A 26,965-nucleotide genomic window follows, 5' to 3' on the forward strand; every position below is an offset into this window, starting at 1 on the left:
ATACCCATTTTATTATGAATTGATATTTGTATTTCTCGTTGGACTTTTGTACCTATATTAAATTCTTACGATATTAAAAATAATATGTTTCCACTGTGAAGAAATTGGAGAACATACTAAAAACTGTACGTTTTTAATCTATAATCACATTCTGCAACCAATAATCTGTAACTCATATTCTAGAGTTAACATTTCGATAACAATTTGTATTACTTTAAGCACTCATGTATAATATTTATTTATTTTTTACAAAACAGAATCATGCAAACTAGTCTTTTAACCTTATTTTTTCACTTAGCAATGTAACATTGTCATTCATTCTCATAAACACATTGTTATTTATTTACATTGCCATTTTTAATAGCTATATATCCTATCTTTGCTTAGATATATACCATAATTTATTTTTCATTTCCTATTAATAGGTATTAAGACTGTTAACATTTTTTCTTTATCATCAACATGTGATGATAAATATACTCATAAATAACTGTTTAGGGCTTTCCAAATACTCTCCCTAAAAATCTTTTTGTGTATTGCCAGATTGCCCTCTGGAAAGGTTAGACCAATTTACATGCTTATCTATAGTGCTTTTTTCTCCACAGCTTTTTCGATTTCTCCAATCAGTTAGAGGTGGAGGAAAGGCAGTTCATTCTTGTTTCAATTTGAATTTTTATAACTATGAGGATTAGTATTCTTTTCAAATATTTATAAGTCATCTATATTTCTTCTACCGTGAATTATTTCTTCATGTTATTTGCTCATTTTTTACCAAATTTTTTCTTAAATTTTTTAATTACTAAACCTAGCCACCCTCTTTGCCACTAATGAAACAATGTGTATGCAAATATGTGTAAGTTATAAAAAATGTTCTTTCATCAGCACACTCCTTTTCCAACCCAGGGTATTAATGATCTGATACTCTCCCTTCCACAGCCTCCTCTCTGCTGACATGCACATATTTGCATAGGATGTTTGTTCTTCCCAAAATGTGTTTCTACTATATACATGATTATGCAATTTGTTTTATTTTTAATTATGAAAAATTTCAAGAATACAGGAGTCCAGAGTAGTAAAATAAACACCAAGTAAACATCACCTTTTGTGATTTAAAAACATTAAACTTTTGCCATATTTTTTCGTGTTTTAAAGAAACCGTGTTAAAAATACAGTTGGTATCTTACCCAGCCCTATTACCCAGACAACTGCTGTCACAGATCTTACATGAATGTTTCCTGATTAAGTTTTTAAACATATACATCTATGGCAATATCTAATTTAAACATACAAGCACACATATCATATATATAGATATAGATTTGTAAAGAGGGATTGGATTGTTTTGTGCTTTTCTAAACACATTATGTACTAAATTGTGTTTTTCCTCAACATTTTATTGTTGAGATCTATCCACACACGTACTTATTTTAACTTATTTTAATAGGTCTATGTAGCATTCACAGATTATACAAATGTATCAAAAGGTATTCATTCATTTATTGATAGAAGCCTAGTTTGCCAGAGGATTTTATCAGCATCAAAATGCAGCAATGTACATTTTTGTACTTGCCTTTCTGTGCATATATGCATATATTTTGTAGAATATATTTCTACAGGTAAACTCACTGGAGTATAAGATATAGGTATCTACCAATTTACTAGATAATGCTAAGTTAACCTTATAAGCAGTTTCTTTTTTATTTCTAAATAGTAGGGCTTCAGGTTTCATTCTTTCCAAATTTTGTTGTTGTTATACTTGTTTTGTTTCTATTTACTGGACATAAAATTATACCAATTTTATTCATTTGCATTGTTTAGGTACAAAGAAGTTGAATAGCTATTCATGTTTAGTGAGGCACCTTGCTTTTATCATTTATTTAAATAGCTATTGTAGGATTTATTTAATAAAATTTAGAATGATTCCAACATCCATTCTCAAACCGCTTTTCCTTTGTCCTCCTGAGAGTTAGACATTAGATCTCTTCTTAATGGTTGCAAATATGGTGGTTGAAACAATGTGGGATTTCACTGGTTTCTTTAATGTTCATTTCCTTTCCTGGCAGTGAGGCTGAATGTATTTTCACATATTTATTAACCATTTTGATTCTTGAATTGCTTACTCTTTTGTGCTTATTCTACTTTTCTGTGGTTGCTTCCCTTTCTGTGATATTATTAAATCTTAGTCACTTGATGTGTTGAAAACATCAGCTGGGCACAGTGGCTCTAGCCTGTAATACCAGCACTTTGGGAGGCCAAGGTGGGCAATCACCTGAGGTCAGGAGTTTGAGAGCAGCCTGGCTAACATGGTGAAACCTGGCCCTACTAAAAATACAAAAATTAGCTGGGCACGGTTGCACATGCCCGTAATCCCAGCTACTTGGAAGGCTGAAGCTAGGAATGGACAAATGCAAATAAAAATATAAATATAAATTTCATTTTACAAAAAGTAAGATGGGTAGGGAGATTTATAATATCACACTATATATTTTGTACCATACTGGATAATTTTATGTAAACTACTTGCACAATAAATATGCTTGGCACTGCACAAAGTTAATTTATTTACATTTCATTTGACGTTCATCATCTTGTAACAAAGGTTCAAGTTTCATCTATGGGTTAGAAAATTAAGGCTATGAGGTTGTACAGCTTATAGGAAGCAGATCCAGAAAAATAACTAAAATAATGTATATCAGGGAAACAAATGCAAAATGGAGTAGAGTTTTTAAATGGAGCAAATCTTTAAAAGAAAGCATTCAGACATACCCCAAAAATCTTCCTGAGATTTTCTCTGTATAAGCAACCCTGAGTCCTTTGGAGTTTACAGCAAAAGTAACATGGGGTTGTTGCAAGATTCCCAAGTTACTAGAGTTTGAGCACATCACGGTAGTCACTTCTGCACTGCAAGAAGCTGTGCACTTGCCTAGAAAGTTACCAGTGTCATTGATCCCCCTGGTGATTCTGATTTGAACATCTTGATGTTCATATGCTTTATGAGTATCAGGGCAGGAACAAGCAATTGCCAATTATATTTTTCATGATAGATAGGGCAAGAAACGTTGAGCATTTCTAACCTAACATGTAGGACATCTCACCATTGGTCAAACTCTTGGGTGACAGCAAAAGGAAATATCAGGAGGAAACTAGAATTTTGTGTATTAAGGATTGTTCCTTTCATTCTCTCCTATAAGTTATTGAGTATATTTCTTGAGAAAGCTATGTAGCATTCTAAGGTCTAAGGAGTTCTGCTGCAAAAAGTTTTAAGGAGATGATACTGAGAGAATAAAATCAGGCTGCCCTGCTGCTGAAGTGTCTAGTGATTTTTTCCTTATACATAGAGAGACTGATATCTGAGAAATTAGATGACCCCATGAGAACTACATACAGAAGTTTAGCAATGTTGGGAGTCATTCCCTCGTGGAGGTCTGTCACTGCTGTTGACAGAAAAAGCTGAGGTTTCTGCTGCCATTGGAATTTCTGCCCATTAGAAAACGCTTTGAGCAACTCACTCATGAATACATTAAATATAATTTGAATGCATTTATTTATTCAATTACAATTTATCAACCATTCTTTATATGTTAAGCACTGTGTTAGCTAGGAGCTGAGCCCAATGGGAAGAAAAGATAGATAATGTTTCTGCCTTAAAACAGCTTGAAATTAAAAGAGAGTAAAATCACAAAATTAGAAATATAAACTGTCATAAATTTTAAGATAAGTGAAGCAAGTGCTAGGAGAGTAAACATGGAGATATCCCATCTCTACTAAAAAAATACAAAATTAGCTGAGTGTGGTGGCACATGCCTGTAATCCCAGCTACTCAGGAGGCTGACATGGAAGAATTGCTTTGAATCGGGAAGCGGAGGTTGCAGTGAGCCACGATCGTGCCACTGCACTCCAGCCTGGGTGACAGAGCAAGATTCTGTCTCAAAAAATAAATAAATAAATAAAAGAGAGAAAGAAAAATTTTTAAAACCTTGGTAATAAGACAAAGTGGGGATGACACGTCTTTTCAACAAGGATTATGTAATTATTTATGGAATGGTACCTGTGTTTGACTTTGCTATTTACTACCAGGAGTTCAGACTCCATAAATTTACATGTTAACTTGTAGATTTCTGTCTGAAAGAGAAGTTAACCCCAACATTTACAGTGTTACTGCATTTTAGGACCTTAACCAGTTTTGTCTCTAGCTCAGTGAACTTGTTTTAAAATGTCTTACCTGGTGGACTATAAACACTTTATTCCTCAAAGCACTCTTTGAACTAGCTTTACCAATCTATCAGTTTCCATGTTAATGAAGAAACTGAATAAAATATTTTATGCATGTTTAGTATTTATTAATATGAGAGTCATGTTTTAAATTTTTTTCAACTAATTATTTGATAGCAATAGGAACCATTTCTAGGAGGATGGGCACATCAGTCAGCACAGGCTGCTATAAGAGGTATTATAGACTAGGAGGCTTAAACAACATGTATTTATTTTGCACAGTTTTGGAGCCTGGAAAGTCCAAGGTCAAGGTGTCAGCAGATTTGGTTCCTGGCTTTCTCACTGTGTCTTACATGGCCAAGAGAGAGTGAGCTCTGATCTCTCGTCTTCTTCTTAGCAGGACATTGATCCCATCATGACGGGTCTACTCTCATGACCTTATCTGATTACCCTCCAAAGTCCCCAGCTTCAGGTGCCACCACATTGGGGGTTAGGGATTCAACATATGAATTTGAGGGGTGCAGAGAGACATGAACATTCAGCTATAACAATGGGTTTGGGAGTTAGGAGATAAGGCTTGCAGGATAAGGTTGTGAACAATACAGCAATTGATAGACACTAATGTGGTATAAAGATGACATAATGCTGTTGAAAGAGCCCTGGGGTACTCAGGGCCTCCATTTCCTCCATGGCGAAATGGATCTGTTAATAATGACAATACCAGAGGGATGTTGTGATAATTATAAAATAACATATGTGAAACATACAGCATGGTCTCTGGTACACAATGCTTAGTGAATTAAAGTAAGTTCATTTCCTAGCCATTAATTGGCATTACTCTGGGAATTTCCAAATGACTGAAAACTGGAAACTACGTTCCACACTCTCAGTTACCAGATCTCTCCTTCTTGACATTTCTGTGATAATAGGAATGAATTAATTATCTCTCCTACATAAATTATATAACATTTTCCACCAAAACATTTAGTAAACATAGTAGCCCAGAAACTCTTTGAATTTAAGTAGCTTTACAGACCCTAAATTTCATCTCAGTTTCCAAATGTTCAGGGCCTAGTGGGGCCCAAGAAAAAGGATTAAACAAATAGATTTTTTGTCTCATTAATGCAAGTTTGATTCAGTATTTGTGAAAATTCAGATAAAGATCAGCCTTGTGTTACTTACCTTTGCTCAGCTAAACCTACTTCAAAGATTAACAATGTGGGGAAAATTTTAGAAAGAATTTTTAATGCAGTTAACAAATCAAACACTATTTCCATGTGTACATTAATTGCACTTAAAATATACACCAAATTATACGTAAAAATAAACTGTTCTTATCTAATTTTTAAAACTGGTCCCCAATGGCTATTTATCAAGCTATAACTTCATCACTTTCAAGTATGAGAAGTAAGTTAAATGAATCTAATGTAAATAAGTGTTGCTGAAAGGTATTCTATAGTTTAGATTTTTCACTAATTTAAATCCAACTACCCTATTAGTTCAGATTGGCTTTTAGAGTGAATCCAGTTTTATACCATCTTACAATATACATAAACACTCACTCCATGACACTGTCTGAGGATAAATAAGTGATCTGATTAAAATTACAATATGCAGTGTTGATTTTTTAAAAAGACTCTTTAAAGGGAGCTGGGCATGGCAGCTCATGCCTGTAATCATATCACTTTGGGAGGTTGAGGTGGGAGGATTGCTTCAATCCATGAATTCAAGACTATAGTGAGCTATGATTGTACCACTGCACTCCAGTCTGGGTAACAGAACAAGAGGTCTCTAAAATCATTAATGTTTCTAAAAAGACTCTTTAAAGGAATTTGTAGAGACACAGATTATTACAAATGGTTTTTAATGTCCCCTAGATTCTTAATACATTTGCCTTTAAAAATTCCATTTTCTTTTTCTCCTTTTACTTCCTCTCTCATCTACACATCTTTACACCTCATGGAGGTAAATAACAACACTCTTTATTGCCACCCCTTGTTTTTTAGCCTTCTTCTTCCCAAAATATGCTTCTAGATGCTACCATTAGTGTGTCTGACCAGGTAAAAATTTATTTCATAATTTTTTGAAATTTGGATAAACATTTAAAATAATTAAGATTCATCAAACGTTTAGAACATGTAGGGCACTGATTAAAGAACTTGAATTAACGAATTCAATCCTTACAATAACTCTATGAATTTGTCATTATTATTATATGAACTTTACAGATAAAGTAATGGAGAATTTAAATAAGTCAACTCAAGGGCCTATTGATATTAACAGTGGAGACAGGCTTTGGATTCAGGGAGCATAGCTTAGGAGGCTGCACTCTTATCTACTTACTACTTCCAGGTTTCTCCCAAACATCAAACATCTGTGTTGCTTGAATGTAACTCTGCTATAACCAGTTAGAACTATGACACTTTTCCTTAGGAAAGGAATCCTACTAGTTAATCTTTTATGTCAACCTGACTGGGCCACAACATGCCCAGATACTTGGTTAAACACTATTCTGGGCATGTCTGTGAGGGTGTTTCTTGGTGCGATTATCATTTTGGTTGGTAGACTGATTAAAGCAGATGTTCTCCCCAATATGGTGGGACCTCATCCAATATGCTGAAGGTCCAAATAGAAGAAAAGGCTAAGCAAGAAAGAACTCACTCTCTCTGCCTGGCTGTCTTTAAATGAGGCCATTGGTCTTCTTTTGCCTTTAGGCTTGGACTAAAACTTAGGTCATCAGCTGTCTTAGTTCTCAGGCCTTCAGACAACAGATTTTGGACTGCTTGGTCTCCATGTGAACCAATTCCTTATAACAAATTCCTGTGTGTGTGTGTGTGTAGAGAGAGAGAGATCTATGTATACGAAATACATCTATTATGTATATATAAAACTATAAGGCATCTATATATAAGATTTATATATAAATATGTGATATATATCTCTATATATAAGACATATAGATACATGAAGACATCTCTGAATCTACCTATATATCTGTATTTGTATCTATCCTCTTGGTTCTGTTTCTCTGGAGAACCCTGACCAATACAGGGACACATGAGATTTTTCATAATGAGTGTACACTCTCTTCAGTATTATGTATTAAGACATGGAATACTTTACCAATATTCAGCATATTTATACATGTAAATAATTTGTAAATTACTCCTACTCTTTTTCATTCCAAAAAGAATATAAGCTATGAAATATCTCTCTATGTAAGTGTCTTTATACTGAATCAATGGTCCCCAGGATCTCCATGCTTGGAACCATCAGATACCACCACAGCCAATGCCTTTGGTCTCTCAACCTTAGCTCATCTTAGCACTTGATCCTTAGTTTTCTTCTGTGCTTCAATTAAGCTTATTCCTTCTCTTGTTTCCTTTCAAAGGAGAGATAAGTAACCTTGGTTCACATTCTTAATATTATAGTATTTATCATGCCTGTGAGATTTTCTTGAAAATTTGTCTTTTTTCCCCTACACTAATTAAAAATAGCTCTCTTCTTCCCCTATGGCCTGTAGGGTTTTATGAATATTAAGCTAGGCTAGGGTTTTGTTGTTGTAGTAAACCTTTTATAGATTTGTAAAGAGACATAAAAATACAAGCAATCTTTCATTAATCTTAAGATTTATGGCTAAGCAAAAAAAGCAAGCCAGCACACCTTTAAGGAATCCACAAACTATTATTTAGAAGAGAGATCAGGAGTAGAGGCTGGCTTCTGCTTTTAAGAATTCTTAGCATGTGACAAATATAATAATTGTCTTTGAGCTTATCTGTAAATAGATCTGCAAATCAGTAAAATTGCAAAAATTGAAAAGATAGTTTATTTTTCAATAAAGTTTATGGCAGCTTAGTTAACAGTGTCAGGTTCCCATTATTTCAGAGGCAGGAGAGAAAGTGAAATTGTGAGCTACAACTGTAGAGAGTTATCAGGATGTTAACAACATGCCCAGCATGAATTTTATTGTTTGGACAAAGCACCATGTTGTGTAGTGCAACCTCATAAAGCCTGGTGTCCAATTCAATGACTTTTATTCCCAATTGCTCTTCGTTTAACATGAAATCTCAGTCACTAGAATTTGCTTTTGGAGTTTGTGGCTTTCTGGACTTTTAAATTAAACACATTTTAGGAACTACACACATCTAGTAAAGAATGTAAGGTCGGGGGCCAACCTAAGAGACCACCAGTTTCTCTTACCAAAAAGCGGGGAAAGGTGGGTCTGGAGAGGTGCAGGGATTGGTGAAATGCCAGTTTCCTGTCAGAGTTGAAAAGCAAATACACGTTAACTGGTGCCCATTCTGGAGGCCCTCCCAAGCCCCACTACTCAGGCTATATGCCACGTTGTTGTAAAATCCCCTTCCTTTAAATCCCATCGCTGTAAAAGACACAATGGACCAGACTGTGGCCCAGAAGGAAAAGCAGAGAAACAGAGAGTGTTTTTAACTCCATTAGAATAGATTCCAGAGGGCACCTCCAGCATTCTCTAAAGAACATTCAGCAGAGCCCCAGGGGGGCATCTTTACAAATTAGCATGCTGCTTTCTCCACAAATTAAAGGTTAAATGTTTGAACTTCGTATATCACCTCTACATCAAACCCCCTGGTGCTGTGCTTCAGGGAAAGAAAAGGTACGCCCTCTGATTCATAGGTGAAAAGGGAACAAACCATTTGACTTTCGAAAATGAGTTAATGAGAGAACAATGTAAGGTGCCCTTAAGTGAGGCCGCCCCTGAATTTGGGATCTGTTGAACTGAATTTCACACACAGAGATAAACATGCATCGAGCAGATGTTTGGTGCTAGCTCCTGTGCTACCTGCAGAGCTATAAAGGGGAAAAAGCACTTTTGCTTTGAAGGACTTTTAATGGGAATAAATGGAGGTTTAATGGGAATAAAAGACACCTAAAACAATATCGCTGTTTAATAAGGAAAGTAAGATCTAGAGATGTGAGCAGAGCATAGAAGTGCACATGATGGCTTAGGATTTAGGGGAGGCCTCTTGAAGGGGACACTGTCTGAGCTAAGTCTTGAAAGCCAGGTGAGGATACGCAGAAAGGCTGCTCTATACAGAGGATATAAGCAAAGTCATAGAGGTGACACATGATCGAGGGTAAGAATTTTGAGAGCTTTGAAAGACTCACATCTCAAGTAGAATCCTTGAAGTCATTGCAATGGAGATGTAAAGCCTCTTCCAGGCCCTCTGATTGAAGACCTCGAAGGCCAAGCTAAGGCTCTAGATGATATTTTGAAAGATGTAGGATGGCAGAAAAAAAATATATATGGTGTATGTGGATTATTCTGCACATAGTATGGAGATCCTACAAAATAAAGAACAAAAAAGGCAGGAGAAGCATTTGAAAACCCTTGCAATAGCCCATGTAAAATTTGGTACAAACCAAAAAGGCAGCTGTGATGGAGACACAGCATAGGGGAAATGGTACAAAAAAGTGAGATTTAGGGATTAATTGGGATACACAGGTAAAAGATTAAGAGGATATTAAATGACTTTAATTAGTTCATGAACAGATTTTGTTTTCCATTTTTGGAAAGAAAGTGAGCAAGTCTTCATTTTACAAAGGGTAGCTGCAACCATTTGGGCAAATGTGAAAATTTATGGCCGGATGCTGTGGCTCATACCTATAATCCCAGCACTTTGAGAGGTTGAGGCAGGTGGATCGCTTGAGTTCAGGAGTTCAATAGCAGCCTGACCAACGTGGTGAAACCCCGTCTCTACCAAAAATATAAAAAATTACCTGGGTGTGGTGGCACGCACCTGTAATCCCAGGTACTCGAGAGGCTGAGGCAGGAGAATTATACGTACTTGAACTTGGGAGACAGATGTTGCAGTGAGCCGAGATCTTGTCGTTGCACTCCAGCTTGGGCAACAGAGCAAGATTCCATCTTAAAAAAAAAAAAATTATAGTTGCTATTGTATGGAAGTTCCAGTATGTGTAGAGAAGTGTGTGTGACCAATCAGCTTTGGCATAAGCCATTGTCTCTGGGCTCTAAAGCCGTCTTCCTCTGCTCTGCTTCATGGAGCTGGAGCTAGAACGCTACAAGCACTCTTTCTTCTTCGTCAGTTGCCTCCCTTTAAGCAGGACCAGAATGAAATAAAACACAGACAGAGAGGGACAAGAGCCCTGTCCCTTCTTGAATTGCTTGTTGTTCCTGTAAGAGAAACTTCTGCAATTGGCCCTTTTCCTGGCAGTAGAATTGACTCTAATCTCCAGTTTGTGTGTGTGTGTCTTTGTTTGTTTTTGAAACAGGGTCTCACTCTGTCACCCAGGCTGGAATGCAGTGGTGTTAACAACGCTCACTGCAGCCTCAACTTCCTAGGCTCAAGCAATCTTCCTGCCTCAGCCTCCTGAGTAGCTGGAACCACAGGTGTGCAAGCACACCTGGCATATTTTTAAATTTTTTTTGTAGAGATAGAGTTTCATCATGTTGCCCAGGCTTGTCTCAAACTCCTGGCGTCAAGCAATCCTTCCACCTGGGCTTCCAAAGTACTAGGATTACAAGTGTAAGCCACCATACCCAGCCTAGTGTTTTTTGTTTTGTTTTAAGGCACTTCCAAAAGCAGCCTCATTTTACCTCCTGAAAGGTAAGAACACCACTTAGCACTTCCTGCCTCTTCAGATAATTCTAGCTCTGCTAGACCTTTCCTCTAGGATGCTGAGGCATTGTAATAAGTCAGCTGTGTCCCCTCTTCAAGAGCCTGAGGTCTAGCTCTGCAAGGCTTCTCCTCCATGCTGGAAGGTTCTGAGAATCCCTGGGTTCCTTTGTGCCCCAGCCCTAGGTGGTAACTGCCTCCCGCATTTGCAATCTCTGTGTTGACTCTGTTTTCGCTTGGCTTTTCCAGTTCTCCAAAACCTATTTAACCTATTTTTTATATAAAATTATCTTGGCTGCTATGCAGTTTAGTTTCTACTTTTCTGATTAAACCTTGACTCATTCAGGCTAGTTGTTAGAATTTATTCATTTTGTCATACTGTGTTTGATATACCTGTTCAGATTAAGTTGGGAAAATCCAGCAAGTCATTGATGTTTTGTATCTGTAACTCAAGAGAGAACATAGAAGAACCTTAGATATTTGTGTAAAACTCCTAATACATCAGTAGTAGTTAATATTTTAGAGAATATGTGAGATTACTCAAAAATCCAGGAGAGAAACTAGTCTTTCTCATGAATTCCTCACTCACTTGTATCTGTGTGTTTGTGTGTGTGTGTGTGTGTGTGTGTGTGTGTGTGTCTACTAGTATCTTTCTCTGTGTATGTCAAGAATGAATGCTTAGTGTTTTTTGAGTGAATGGAGGGAAATACAGAAAAGGAGGGGGGAAAGAAAGAAAGAAAGCAGAGTAAGAGAATCTTCAAGTTGGAGGTATGACAGAGGCTGCTAGTTGCTTACTCAATATCTATTCTTTATTAAGAAAGAGAATCATGATTTTATTCGAGCTATTAATGAGTCTATTTCTGAGATCTTTGCATATTGGGTAACAAAAAATGACAGAAACTTTTATTTTAACTTCCAGGAAGGATCCTTAAAGAAAAGAGCACTGACTTCCAGGAATACACCTTCCTTTCCTCCCTCACTTCCTTCCTTCCTTCCTTCCTTCTTTCCTTCCTTCCTTCCTTTCTTCCTTCCCTCCTTCTTTCTTTTCCTTCCTTCCTTCCTTCCCCTCCTTCCTTTCTTTCTTTTTTCTTTTTCTTTCTTTCCTTCTCTCTTCTGTCTTTGTTTCTTTGTTTTTTTTCTTTGTTTCTTTCTCTTTGTCTCTCTCTCTCTTTCTTTCTTTCCTTTTCTTCTTTCTTTCTTGCTTTCTTTCTTGCTTTTTCTTTCTTTTTTGGTCTTTTGTCCTTCCCCCTTTTTGCTATGCGAGGGCAGGAGCTCCAGCAATCATAATGGGCTATGATGAAACTTGTGGATTAGAAGGAGAGAAGGGGTCTTGGTTTCTAATGGCTAAAGCTGCCATACACACCTCAAGCTGGCTGCTTATTTATAAGACCTGTTTAAATGAAAGAAATAAACTTATATCATGTTAAACTAATGCTTTTATTATGTACAGTACAACATATTATGGTACAAAGTGATATAAATAAATCTTAAAAATGATCTGTAAAAGGTATTTGAAAGCCTTATTTGAACTTTCTATCCATTGTTTACCCCATAAATGCTGGCAGAAAGTTTTTATTAAAGGAAAGAATGAATTTCTACTCACTGTTCCTGTACCTAATTACTGAGCATCATCAAAAATATGCGTTTCTTCTTTCCTAGGAAAGCATTTGATTTCTAAGGACAGTGATCACTGATCACGCTCCTCACACATCCGGCTTCTTCCTTCTCTTTTCCAGTTAAACCTGGTTTAAAATTCCCATGTTAACTCAATCCCCAGATGATGGCCAAAGGCAGGGATACGTATATGGTGTTTCCCAACAGCTTTCTCGTAGGACTCTCACTGCTGTCAATCCTGTGACCACAGGAATGTTAGTAAAATCTGACAACTCGTACTGCTACCTGCAAATGTGCTTCTGCTACATAGAGGAACCCAGTGAAACAGCTAAGGAAGGAAGGCAGAGCCCCTCAGATGCTCCACTTTCCTGATGAACATTGTCATTAAGAATGCCTACATGTATCAATTAAGGATTTCATATTCTTTTCTTAGAGCCATATTATCTAACGAGAGTGCAGTATAGTGGTTGAGAGTGCATTCTCTAGCAGGATGGCATAGGGTCAAAGCCTAGCTCTGCTTGTCACTTGCTCTTGCCATAAATCAGGATCCTCATCTGTAACCTCGATAGTATCATCTCCACACAATGACTGTGAGGATGAAACATATATGTAAATCCCTATGAAGAGACTTAGAATTCGTGTCTATCTCATCAAAGTTTCAGAAAATCAGAACAGTCGCTACTCTATAAATGTGTGCTGTTTCTGTTCCTACCTAGTAGTGGCATTGGGTACATCGACAACACCCATATTCTATGTTGTTCTGAGAATCCTAACAGGTCCTTAGATTCACTTTCTAAATTTGAGAATAACATACAGATTTCCCTCTTCATGGAGTGGATTTCCCCTTTTCTTCTCAGCAAAGTCTTATGAATACTTTCTGGCTCAACTCAAGCATCCCACAATTCTTGTTAAGTGTCTCCTTTCCTGAAACAGCAAGCTTCTCAAGAGCAAAGACCGCATGCTATTCACAGGTGACTTTCCTAATATGTAATATAATATCCGGCCTCCTATAGATGATTGCTACATGTTTGTTGAATGATAATGAGTTGCTGAATCATGAAAATAAGGGCTGTGAATAAAAATAATTATTTCATTAAATCTCCTCCTTTGCTTTCTTTTCTTAAGAACAAGGCCTTTTTGTGGATCTACAAAAAATTAATTTGAAATGAGTTAACCTTTTTTTTTTTTAAAGTAACTAACTGTTTTTTCAAATTAACTATCACTTACTACATACGAGACTCTGGGCTAAATGTTTTACACTATTTACATTGTTTCACTCAACTTTCACAAAAATCCTGTGAGACAGATATTATTAGCCCCATTTTACAAATGAAGAAACCGAGGCTTTAAAGAATGTTAGCAACTTCCCTAAGTTTACATGGCTAATAAGTGCAGATTGGGTATTCAAACTCAGTTCTCTCTGCTCCCACAGCTGTACTTTAATCAGGATGCTACACAGGGCTTTTTGCAACTTAATGTGAATGCAACAAATAACTGGGGATCTTGTTAAAATGCAGATTCAGATTCCGTAGCTCTGAGCTGAGGCCTGAGATTCTACATTCCTAATAGACTCTAAGAGGATGCCGATGCTGTGTGGACCAATCACTGAGGAGACGGAACAGCTTAGGTGTGCCTCTGCTGCTCCAATCTATGGATCCTGCTGGAGTCAGTGTTTGGACTGGCGCCAGCTCTGCAGGAAGCACATGAGAGAGTTCTTTTCCTTGACGGTACTTGTCTTGGCTGCAGTCTCTTCCCATCTCATCCTCACCATCGCCCTCACTCTTTGACAGGTCTTGCTTTGGTGCTTCCTGCTTCCTGACTGTACTGCCCATTTTCTCACTCCTCACCCTGGCTTGATGTCAGTACTTTCCTCACCTGTGTCTCAAAGCACCATTGGAAACATTAACTGATAGGCATACATATATGTGTGTGTTTGTGTGTGTGTGTCTACACACACACACATATATATGTACATATATGTCTGTGTGTACATATATGTATATATATGTGTGTATACATGTGTGTATACACACACACACACACACACACACACACACACACATATATATATATATATATATATGCATACAGGGTCTCACTGTCACAGGCTGGAGTACAGTCCTGCAATCACAGCTCACTGCAGACTCCAACTCTTCCCACCTCAGCCTTCGTAGTAGCTGGGATGATGGTGTCTATCATGATGCCTGGCTAATTTGTTTTTTGTTTTGTTTTGTTTCATTTTGTTTTTGTAGAGATGTGGCCTCACTAGGTTGCCCATGCTAGTCTCGAACCCCTGGCTTCAAGTAATCCTTTAGCCTTGGCCTCTCAACATGCTGGGAATATAGGAGTAAGCCACCATGCCAGACCTAACTCTTGGCTTTAAATTTAGAGCTGCTAAGAAATATCTTTGGCAACATGGCAGACTTCATAAAACTAACAGGACACTTTTCTATCTCTGAACACATAGTGATCCTGGATTTTTTTAAAAAAACCGTTAGAAATATATACAGTTGGGTTTGAAAGACAGTAAACTAACTTTATTTCACTAAAACAAATGAGAATATTAGCAGTCAGAGGGTAAAGGTAACATAGAGACCTGCACCCTTTGAGAGATTGTGATTTAACATCCATCCGGGAACAGTAGCTGTATTCTTGAAGACTGTATGAGATGGAAAGCCACAGCTAAAAGCTATGCACCAAGTGAAGTCTCTCAAGGACTCTCTTCTTCTGGGAAAAAAAAATGGGTTTGAAAAACTCCGCTCACTGCCATGAACAGCAACAAGAAAACATCATCTTCCGGGATCTTTCACGGAGAAGAAAAATATTTTATGCAAATCAAACCCCAAAACTTTATCATAGACAGATGTGAAACCTTTATTCATACCCACATATGCTCTAGGTGTCCCAATTTGATAAATTAGCATATAAACTGAATTTTAAACAGCAAATTACCTAAGGCCCTCATTAGTAACACATGCTATACTGCTCTATTTATGAATTTCCAGAGGACATCTTGCTCAAATCTCCCCCAATCTCCACACACACACACACACACACACACACACACACACACACACATCCATAAACTCCTACTAATTACGAGATAAGCTCATGATGAGGCTTTGGAAATCTCATGACTTCACCATGAACAGATGTGATTTTGAATTCCTCCCAATGTGTGCTATAAATACCCCAGTATGGTAAATTGGCATATATACTGAACTCAGGGTAGTAATCTCCCAGGATCCTAGGTGGAAGCTCATGAATGCCTTGACACTCTATTTGGAAACTCTCAAAATTCACAGGGCACGGGTATCTCTTGTGTGTGCACACACATGCACAAAGACACAAACCAACAAAAGAGCTTGTACCGAAGACGAGCTCATAATAAGACACTGCAAATCTCAAGACCAATGCGAGACTTACGGTGAACGAACATAGGAGCCGAGTAGCAAGTTCTCCAATGCTCCACAGTAGCAGTTGCTACCATACCATTCAGTTTAGAATTCCAAAACCCAAGGTGTACAGGTCTCCCACAGAAAAATCATATTCCACCGAATATGGACTCATAAGATGTTAAGCCTTTTAAATTAATAAGGACTTTCCTTTATGTGTGACTTGGACTTCAAGACCAGCCTGGGCACCATAGTGAAATGCTGTCTCTACAAAAAAACAAAACAAAACAAAACAAAACAAAAAACAAACAAACAAAGAAAACAAAAAAACAAAACAAAACAAAAATGCCAACAATACAAAAATTAGCCCAGCATGATGGTGCATGCCTGTGGTACCAGCTACTCGGGAGGTTGAGGCAGGAGAATAACTTGAACCCAGGAGGCAGAGGTTTCAGTGAGCCGAGACACGCAGTCCAGCCTGTGTGACAAGAGTGAAACTCCATCTCATACAATGGAAAAAAGGATACTATGAAAAATAAGTAGAAAGATATTTAAAAGAAACAAATTAAAGTAATAATAAAAATAATTATAATAGCAATAACTCAATGAATGGGTTAAAAGATTAACAAAGAGAAAGAAATTCAGAAGAAAAAAAATTGAAATTACTGTGTTCAGCCCAGAGGCAAAAATAAATGAACACTATAAAAGTGAGATTAAGAGACCTAAAAGGTAGTATGAGAAGGTTGAACGTATGCATTATTAAGTTTAGAAATAAAGAAAATGGAAATGAGAGAAATGCAATATTTAAAGAGATAAAAACTGAATTCCTTTTCTAGAATGGAAGATGCCTGGATTCTCAGATTGATGAAGCCCACCAAGCTCTGAGCCCCCAGACAAAAATGCTGTAGAACAACAAAGAAAAAGACAAAGTCATAAAAGTATCCATAAGGGAAGGGCTGATTATCACAAAATAAACACAAGTTAGACTGCAGCAGACCTCTCTGCAACACAGTAGATATAAGAAGATAACAAAAATGATAATTTCACTATGTTGAATACAACAATTGTCCACCTAGACTTCTCCGTCTAGCTCAAGTATCTTTTAAAGGCAAAATTCAAATTTTTTCCCCATAAAGGAAGGAACAAGAGAATTGTTCCCTATAGATTCTCTCTGAATGATCTCCTAAAAGATATACTTCAGTAAGAAGATTAGATAAAAACAATAATAAGTAAGTAAACTGGTAAAATTGGTAAATATAAGGATATAGGTAAATAATGGTTAATTATAAAAAAAAGATAAAATAAAATTTAATATTTTCTTTTCTTTGAGATGGAGTTTTGCTCTTGTTGCCCAGGCTGGAGTGCAATGGCTCAGTCTTGGCTCATTGCAAATTCCGCCTCCGAAGTTCAAGTGATTCTTCTGCCTCAACCTCCTGAGTAGCTGGTAGTACAGGCGTGCACCGCCACGCCTGGCTAATTTTGTATTGTTAGTAGAGACAGAGTTTCTCCATGTTGGTCAGCCTGGTCTCAACTCCTGACTTCAGGTGATTTGCCTTTCTGAGCCTCCCAAAGTGCTAGGATTGCAGCCATGACCCACCAAACCCGGCTATAATATTTAAATGTTAACAATCAATGTGGAAATTTAACTATAAAGCAACTTAACACACTGAATAATACTGGCATGTAAATTGAAATGGCAGGGTTAAAATTAAGTTGTTCTGATTTTTCTCTTTTGCTTTGGTAAAAATATAGAGATGTTGACTGGATTTACTTACTGCTGAGTCAAATATACAAGTTAAAGGTAAAAGAACAGAAAAGAAGTTATTTCCAATGCAGAAGAAGGAAATACAGGTTTATTACTTTTCTTTTTTCACTTTTTTTAATTTTAATTTTTATATTATGTTCTGGGGTTCATGTGCAGGATGTGCAGGTTTGTTTCACAGAAAAACATGTGCCATGGTGGTTTGCTGCATCTATCAACCTGTCACCTAGGTATTAAGCCCCACATGCATTAGCTATTTTTCCTAATGCTCTCCCTCCCTCACCCCACCTCCAGGACAGGTCCCCTAGTGTGTTGTTCCCCTCCCTGTGTCCACGTGTTCATAATGTTCAGCTCCAACTTGTAAGTGAGAACATACGGTGTTATTACTTTTCTATAGATGCTGCAACTGTTACAAACTGGATGGCTGAAAACAACAGAAATATATGCTTTAACGGTCCTAGAGACAGATGCTCTGCATGCTTCCCTGGGCTGAGTCAGTTTCAACCCCCCACACTTCCTCTTCTGGCTCCAGGGAAGAATCTGCTCCTTGCCTCTTCCAGCTCTGGTGACTGCCAGCATCCCTTGATTTGTGGCAGAATCTCCCCAATTTCTGACTCCGTTGTCACATCACCTTCTCTTCTGTGTGTGTTTGTCTAATTCATAAGCATGCTTGCGGGGAAATTTAGGGTCTATCCAAATCATTCAGGGTCTCAAGATCCTCATCCTTATATCTAAGATTCTTTACTTAATCACTTCTACAAAGACTCTTTTCCAAATAAAATATTACTTACAGGTCCTAGGGACTAGTACATGGACATACCCTTGGGGCTATCTTTCTGCTCACAATAACAGGAGTAACAAAAACACAATCTATCAAAATCATGACAATAACAAAAACAAATTAAAAATCCAAAAGGAAAAGAAGGGGTCATAAGAGCAATACGGCGAATTTTCTGTTCACTTTGAATACTTGTAGCTTGTTTTCTTTCCTCAACTTAACCTTCAACTCTGAACCTAGATTGGAGGAAGAACATTCAGTGAGGAGTCAGCCAACCACGGCCAGTGGACGAAACCAAGCTTCCCACATCTATTTGTAAATAAAGTTTTATTGGAACACAGTCATGCCCGTTTTTTACATATTTACATATTTTTATGACTGTTTTGGTGCTTCAACAGCAGAGTTGAGCCGTTGCAACAAATAGTTATGACCTATAAAGCCAAAAGTATTTACCATCTGGTCCTTTGCAGAAAACGTTTTCCACACCTTGAATTAGTTTATTGACAATGCATAGAAATAAGGAAGAAGACAATTTGATGAAATAATTGATTGTGCCTCTGGATGTGTGGGTGTGAGCCATATTTTGGATCAAAGTTACCATTTTCAGTTCTTTCCCTTCATTTGTCAAGTTGACAAATGAAGAAAAAATGTTTTGGTTTTCTGGGTTTGGGAATTTGGGTTCAAGATCTCGTTCAACTCTGCCAGATGTTTATGTAAGAAAGAGTTGCAGTTAGGTGCTAAAGATGTTGGACTGGAGGAATAAGGGGTTGTAATATTGCCGAAATTTTTATGAAAACTGTAGTCAACCTGTGTTTTGCTCCTAATGGAAGGCACATTTTGGCCTCATTTTGTTTTCACTTCTATTGTAACCTGCCTCAAATCACTTTGATTGAAGTAGATGTGGTATACATAAATAAGTGTACATGGACAGCACAAAAGAAAGACAAAATGTGGAGCTGGAAAAAATCTCATAAGCAGCTGTATTTAAAGTGGAAGGTCAGATTTGGATTAGACATGATTTATAAGATATTTGTGGAATGCCTTAAAATGCCATGGAAATGTCAATGATGGTCACAGCTCTTGAAAACAATAATGTCAGAATGAGCTGATTTAGTTATTCCACAGCTTGACTTTCACTGCTTTATACTTGATGTGAATACCTGCTCCTCCAGGCTCCATGTCAGGCTCACAAAACACAATGCTTTCTGGCCCAGAGGGGCACTGACAGCCTTCACTGATGCCAGCTCAATGGGAGGGATGCACTTGGCATCTCTGAATTCCCAGCAAGCATGACTGAACATTAGTGAATTAGACATTTTTCTCCTGCCAATTATTGACAAATTAAGATAAAAATTCCTATTTTTTTTAAAAAAACTTTACATTATTTAAATTAGCACTTCACTGAGCTGTCTTGAAAATAAACTGGGGGCATTATCACGCTCTCTGGCTTGAGACAGACTTCTTCCTTCATAAAGACAGATGAAAAGAGATTAGGATCACACCATGTTTCACGCTGACTTCACTTCATTTTCCTTGGTCTTTCACAGATTCTCCACAGAGCAAAGAAGTCTCCGTAAACACTGTCAGTTTGCAGAACATGGAAGTGAAGAGGAGGATCAGGGAACAGCCAGCTCGGTGTTCCCCAAAGAACACCAGAAAACACGCTGATGAAGCACAACTTCTTCACAGTAGGAGAAGATACAACGTTGGCAGGACCTTCAAAGTAGCTCAGGAGGAGGATGTCAGGAGAAGATATTTAGATGATTTTGAAGACTGGGCTCAAGGAGTGTAAGGCAGGTATTTCAAGGCTGCTTGCTGAGTAGATTTGAATAAATTATTTTTATGTGATACTTTAAGGTGGGTGACGTGATGGTCTGAAAGCCAATCTTGGTATGGAAATTTTTTGTTTGATAAATGCGTTGTTTGCCAGGGGAACAATTTATTTCTTCGGATAGGAGAGCTATTTACCTAGATTGAGAAAACTGTTCCCATAAATTAATTTGCAAAAATTTCATGAAGAAAACAGTGAAATTATTTGTTGGTTTATAGTCTGGTCTTTCTGGACAAGGGTGAAATCAGTTTGACACTGATGGTTTCTGTTTAGTTTTGTAGTTATGTGGGCTTACAGAGGTCTCGTTTCTCAAAGGTTTTACCATAAAGCAAGACATAGGTACAGGCTAAGGTCATTCCTGTTCCTCCACTCTTAAGAGTTCAAACTTGTTCATCTCCACATATATTCTCCTGAAGGAAAACGTCTAGTTTGCCATTACTTCGGAAACATGGTTAGCCCTACCATTGTCTGGTCACATTCAGGTGTGTACTTAAGTTCTTTTTACTTTTTGCTCCTGTCCAGCTTACAATAGAACTGAAGTTCTCTTGACAGTTGACAATTGAAGTAAAAGTAGTTTGCTTCTTTGGAATTCGAAGTAAGAACTCAGGATGTCTTTAAATTCTGCACTCTGCTTTCTTCAATGAAAAATTTGTAGATCGATGCTAAGCATGCTGGATTGGAAGGAAAATGGGGTAGTAAAAGCTGGCAAAAGCATGCCTATCAGGCTGCTTCTTTGATGAAACCTCTCCATTAGATGCCCAGTTTTAAAAATGGAAGAACAAGTCAGCTACCTGAGCAGTTGAGCATGTTTTGAAACTTGTTACTGCTCATGGAGGCCAGATGTTTCATGTGGCTTTATCTTGCCCCCTGTGAGGACTGGCTTATCTCTGCAATGTAGGGATTGGACTTCAAATATTATAGAGTCCATCTAGAAACAAAATTCTTAACCAGACCAGAATGCTTATGCTGCCAGCCCCCAGAAACTTCTGGCTATAAGATTAGACTTGTTGATGTCAATAGCAGTCAAAACCAGGCCTGAGTTTGCCATGATTAACTTGTCCTGTCATTAGAAACGATGGCACTCTGTCTTTACCCCATGCTGCCGGAGATCATTGTGTTTTGTTGTTGCTGTTGTTCTTTACATGTTGCTGTAGATTCTAAGTTATTTTCTTTACTTCATCAGCCTACTATAATGTCCTAGCATGGCTTTTGGGCCTGGGTCCATAATGGCTGGGGCAGGGTCTATGATGACATTCCCCAGGCTGTGAGGAAGGCTGCCATGTTCCCATGCCCTGCTTGTGTATTGCCCTGAGACTGTCTTAATATTCAAAGCCAAATCATTCCATCTAAACTGAATGAGAAGCTGACCAGGGAGCTATCCTGCTGCCTTCCATTCCCCTAGTCTGTTTGAACCTTATTCTCCTATTCAGCTTCTTATCTTGATTCTAATCTTTGATGAATCTGTTTAAGTTTGTGACCCTTCCTTCCTTCCTTCCTTCCTTCCTTCCTTCCTTCCTTCCTTCCTTCCTTCCTTCCTTTTTCCCTTACTTCAAGCAATTCTCCTGCCTCAGCCTCCTGAGCAGCTGGGATTACAGGTGCCTACCACCGCTCCCAGATAATTTTTTTTGTATTTTTAGTAGAGATGGGGTTTCACCATGTTGGTCAGGCTGGTCTCGAACTCCTGACCTCAACTGATCTACCTGCCTTGGCCTCCCAAAGTGCTGGGATTATAGACGTGAGCCACTGTGACTGTCTAATCAATAATATTTTCATAAAGCCTTACAATACATACTGTAAATATGGACATGCATATGTAAAATAAACATATAATTATTCACCTATGTCTCACCCCATCTTTGTGAGATAGGTGTTCATATTATTGATATTATTAACCCCAATTTATAATAAATAAATAAAATTAATGTTCCAACAGGGTAAGTGATGTGCTTCAGTCACAAATTAGGAAACCACGGAGGTAGGTCCCTAGATCCTGCTAACCAAAGGATGTCTGTGAACTGGCAGCATCAGCATCACCTGGGAACTTGGAAAAAATGTAGACTCTCGGGTCCCAAACCAGAGTGACTGCATTAGACTCTGTATTGTAACAAGACCCCAGGTAATTATTTTGCACAGAAAGGTTTATGGAGCACTAGATTGTCCTTGTTACAATGTCATGGAAGCTTTAGTATTTTGTGACACTAGCAGCCTCCTTCTCCCTCAAAGCATCTCACCAGGATCATTTTTTTATTTTTGTATTTTTCCTTTCTGTCACCCAGGCTGGAGTGCAGTAGTGTCATCTCAGGTCACTGAAACCTCTACCTCCTGGGTTCAAGCAGTTCTCCTGCCTCAGCCACTGGAGTGGCTCAGACTACAGGCATGCACCACCATGCCCCACTAATTTTGTAGTTTTAGTACAGACAGAATTTCAGCATACTGGCCAGGCTGGTCTCGAACTCCTGATCTCAAGTGATCCACTCACCTCACCCTCCCGAAGTGCTGGGATTACAGGCATGAGCCACTGTGCCCAGCCCTCACCAGGATCATTTTCTAGAAACCTGGCTAATAAAGTGAGAAATCACAAAGTTTGGGGCTGCAGTTTATTCTTGGCTTCTTTTTTTATAAATCCAATAAGTCATTTCGTCTCTTTTCCAATATTATCATTAATAAAAACAAAAGTAAGCATACCTACAAAGGACAGAATGTAAGAAAGGAAGGAAAAAAAAAAAACATACTCAGTAGATTATTTCCTGGTTTGGATTTGAAGAGCTGCCCTAAAAGACACACACCATTATGACAAATTATGAGGAGGCTGAGAAGAGCTACAAATTGAGTCATTTTGCAGCCTGTTGTTAATGTCATCTACCAGGTAGAGAGACATGATTTTCCTTCATTTCTCTAGGGCTGTAGTACACTCTGTCTGTTGTGAAATTTTCATAACACAAACCAATATGGATTAAGGTTGTGCAAAGTGATATCTCTCACGAGGAGATCCAGGCCAGCAGTACTCTGTTGTAATTCGTCCAGGCTCCTACAAAGATGTAAAGGAGCAAAGACCATTGGTCTGGAAACCGGAGGCTAAATTGGCAATGTATCAATTGTTTCTGATCTGATCACACATCATGTCTTATCCATGATCTGATTGTTGAAGCTCAGGATGCTGTAATGGTTTTAAAGATTGACAATCTCGTTCCCAGCCAAACTAGCCAATATCTGCCTACTAAGTCTTTTGGATTACCCAAATTTTACTTGATTTCTGAATATTTCATTATTCCAATAGCTTCTTCTTGCCTGAAACACATTTTTAATTTAAATTATTTTTTGTAAGATAAGTCTTCTCTTTTTTATTATTTATGTGTTTTTATTTCAATAGCTTCAATAGCTTTAGGGGTACAAGTGGTTATTGGTTACACAGATGAATTGCATAGTAAACTCCAGGCTTTTAGTCTATCTGTCACCCAAACACTGTACATTACCCTTCCCCATTTCTGAATCTCCAATGTCCATTATACCACTCCCTATGACCCCACATACCTGCAGCTTTGCTCCCACTTACAAGTGAGAACAAGCAGTATTTTGTTTATAATTCCTGAGTTACTTCCTTTGGAATAATGACCTCCATTCCCTTGGATGTAATAACATCCACAGAATGTAATAAAGTGCAAAAGACGTTATTACATTCTTTCACATTTTTTAATGTTAAATTTAAAGGAGTTTCAGTGGCAGGGGCATTTTTTCTTTTTTTTTATTGTTTGTTTATTTTTCTCAGAGAGTTAAAAAGCATAATGCTCAAATAATATATGAAGAAGCTGAGTGGTGGAAAACTGTGTCAAGGGCATAGTTTCTTAAGTAGACATCTGAAAACCTTCTTCCCAAATGGAAATAAGATCTAATTAATGAATACAGAAGTTTTCAAGTTTGTGGTCACCTTATATGAAATATTAAATCGAGATGCTGTGGCAGACACATAGAATATCAACATTATCTCCACTGAAAATAAAGACTTAACAACCTAGAGTCCAGAAGGGAGAAAGACTCCATCCCTGGATGGGATGATGAAGTCAAACGCACACCTTCAAATTGGGAGAGAGCTCATCTTTACAGGCTTGCTTTCCCTTGTCTATTTCTCAGTGCTACATTGTCATGATGCGGTATTATGCTATCTAACTGTATTTACCGATGCCTCTAATGTGCCAGAGACTATGGAATCCACTCGGTAAAGAGAAAACAAGGCAGACAAGGTTTCTGCTCTCTTGGCTTTTACACTCCAGTGACTGTTGGTTATTAGGGTGACAGAAAAGAGAAGTGATCTGGGAGAGCCATGATGTGTAAGATGGAAAGTGTTATGGGTTATACTAATTTTTGTGAATATATTCATGGGATATGCACTTGAGCAGTCAGCTTCCCTGCTTTCAAGATGCCAGGATGCATCACAATGCTAGTTAGTTTTAGAAGATGCTGAAAGCCAGAGAGTCTCTGCTTCACTTTTTTTCCCCCAAGAGATTACATGAATGTCACAACTACTGAAGGGGCCTCGACCCCAGAAACAGGTTTCATTTAATTATTAAAACCAAAGATCTTGGCTGGGCACAATGGCTCATGCCTGTAATTCCAGCACTTTGGGAGGCCAAGGTGGCAGATCACTTGAGGTCAGAAGTTTGAGAACAGCCTGGGCAAAGTGGTGAAACCCTGCCCGTACTAAAAATACGAAAATTAACCAGGAGTGGTGGTGGGTGCTGTAATCCTAGCTACTTGGGAGATTGAGGCAGGAAAATCACTTGGACCCAGGAGGCAGAGGAGTGCCACTGCACTCCAGTCTGAAAGATAAGAGTGAAACTCCATCTCAAGTAATAATAATAATAATAATAATAATAAATAAAACCAGAGGTCTTAAAAGCAAAACATAAAGGAGGATGAAATTACTCTGCTCCTGGAGCTCATGTTTTGCCCACCTAATTGATATTCTTTGGATATCCACTTTAAGTGGAGTGGATTCTCACATCTACCCTGCCTTCCATGAAATAAAGTGTATCATCAGGTAACCGCAATGGCTGTTATCGGTCAACAGATACTCCCTACAATTATTCAAGCCATGTTAATGAAAAATATTACAGCATGCTTTGTAGAATTCACAAACCATTTTAATATTACTCACTGCAAAAATGAATGTAGAGGTTTGCCTAATTACTAAAATTTACCTCTCATTTCTTTTCTACATCCTCCCTTCACAAATACCCAGCACCCTCCAACTTGCAGCAAAAAAGGCTACATTCAATTACTTAATAAAGAATTCAGACACATTTTACCAGAGGTTATTCTGCAAGACTTTTTTGTGTTTTGTCTTCCCCCATTCTGAAAAGACTGTATGTTGAAGGTTGCCGACCATTCTCCCTGAGCCGGCAGCTTTGTGTGAACTCAGAAGCCTTGCTGTACTCTCTGATGCAGCTGCGGGGAAGCTGAAACAGTGCTCTTCAATAAACAGGCTTTGTCTGCCTATGCTAGCAGCAACTGCTTCAGAAATTGTACACAGGCAGTATGCTCCGGTGTATTCCCCATGGGCACTTAACGCTCCTGCACACAGCTTCCAAATCTGTCATCTTTCCATTCTGTTCTCACCAGATTCTATTCTCCCTGGCCAGGGACATAAAACAGTAAGTTTATTTTCCAGTTTCTGAGCCCCTATGCTCGTTCTAGCTTTGTGAATGTTCAATTTCCAGAGGGGAGGGTACTATGAGATTAATTCCTCATGGCTTAAGAAGTGAAAAGCATCTCAATGTCTACAAATGCATGTGCTGAACAATGGTTCTAAGTGCAGAGATGAAAGATCTTCAGTAAAACTTTGATATGGTTTGGATGTTTGTCTCCTCCAAATTTTATGTTGAAATGTGGTTCCCAGTGTTGGAGGTGGGATCCAGCGGGAAACGATAGGATTATGGGGATGGTTCCCTCAGGAATCATTTAGTACCATTCCCTTGGTGATGAGTGAATTTTCACATAGTTCACGTGAGATCTGGGTGTTTAAAAGGCTAGGATCTTATTCCCTCACTCTCTTCTCTCACTCTCACTATGTGACGCGTCTACTCCTGCTTCACCTTCCGCCATGACTGTAAGCTTCCTAAGACCCTCAAGAAGCAGATGCTTGCACCACACTTCCATAAGCCAATTAAACCTGTTTTCTTTATAAATTATCCATTCTCTGATATTTTTATAGTAATAAAAACAGACTAATACAGACCTATAATCTATAATCAATAAATTGTAAACTCTGAGGTCTTTCTGAGGTCTTGGTTATTTTAGTTTCTACCCACTGATATGAACAATCATCTTACTGAGAAGAAGAAGATGGTGGGAGGTTAGGTGGCCTTCCTTGGACACAGTGTCCAAGCTAGAATAAGACCACACATGTCCTGCTGTCTATTGGACTGACTTGATTTGAGTTTCTAAGGCTTCACAGAGGAGAATTTCGAGTTAGGTCTTAGGGTGAATATCTATGTGGTAGAAAAAATAAAATCTGAGAAAAAGTAAAACCACATGTGTGGAGGCAGGCATGCGCTAAAAGATGGTGCTCTGTAAACTTCAAGGAGCTCAGCAATGTAACACACAGAGTGCATGAAAGAGAATAGAAGAAAAAGATACTGCAGAAATCTCAGAGGCTAGAAAATAGAGGGACATTCAAGCTCTGAAGTTCCACTAAGGAGTTTATATTTATCTCAAAGATCATAGGGAGTTGCTAAACTGACATAATTCAATTTCAATTGAAATAGA

The sequence above is a fragment of the Sapajus apella genome, unplaced genomic scaffold (genome assembly GCF_009761245.1).
Source record: "Sapajus apella isolate SASKATOON/1434 unplaced genomic scaffold, GSC_monkey_1.0 scaffold21, whole genome shotgun sequence".
Taxonomy (NCBI): Eukaryota; Metazoa; Chordata; class Mammalia; order Primates; family Cebidae; genus Sapajus; species Sapajus apella.